Below are 518 nucleotides of genomic sequence, written 5' to 3' on the forward strand. Positions count from 1 at the left end.
AGTGACAGGACAAGGGGGAATGACTTCAAACTGACAGAGAGTGGGTTCAGATTAGATATTAGGAAGAAATTCTTCCCTGTGAGGTGCTGAGGCACTGGCACAGGTTGCTCAGAGAAGCTGTGGCTGTTCCATCCCTGGAGGTGTTCCAGGCCAGGTTGGATGGGGCTTGGAGCAACCTGGGCTAGTGGAAGGTGTCCCTGCTCAAGTCATGGGGTGGAATGAGATCATTAAGTTCCCTTCCCACCCAAACTACTCTGTGATTCTATGATTTAACTTGGGACTAGACCTGTGCCCCCTTACATATTACATCCTATAGATTGTCAGAGTTATTGGTTTGGATGTTCAGTGTCAGCAGAAGACCAGGCCCCACCTCTGGGACCCCAGGTTAGGTGACCTACAGGCTGGGCATGGTTGAGTTGATCTCAAGTGTCTCAGACCATCTATGCAGCTCTAACCTTGAGCTGCACGAGAAATAATGACTCTCGAATGAAGGTACAAACTGCCCTGGAGAATATCCC

This window comes from Acanthisitta chloris, unplaced genomic scaffold (assembly GCF_000695815.1).
Source record: "Acanthisitta chloris isolate BGI_N310 unplaced genomic scaffold, ASM69581v1 scaffold7755, whole genome shotgun sequence".
Lineage (NCBI taxonomy): Eukaryota > Metazoa > Chordata > Aves > Passeriformes > Acanthisittidae > Acanthisitta > Acanthisitta chloris.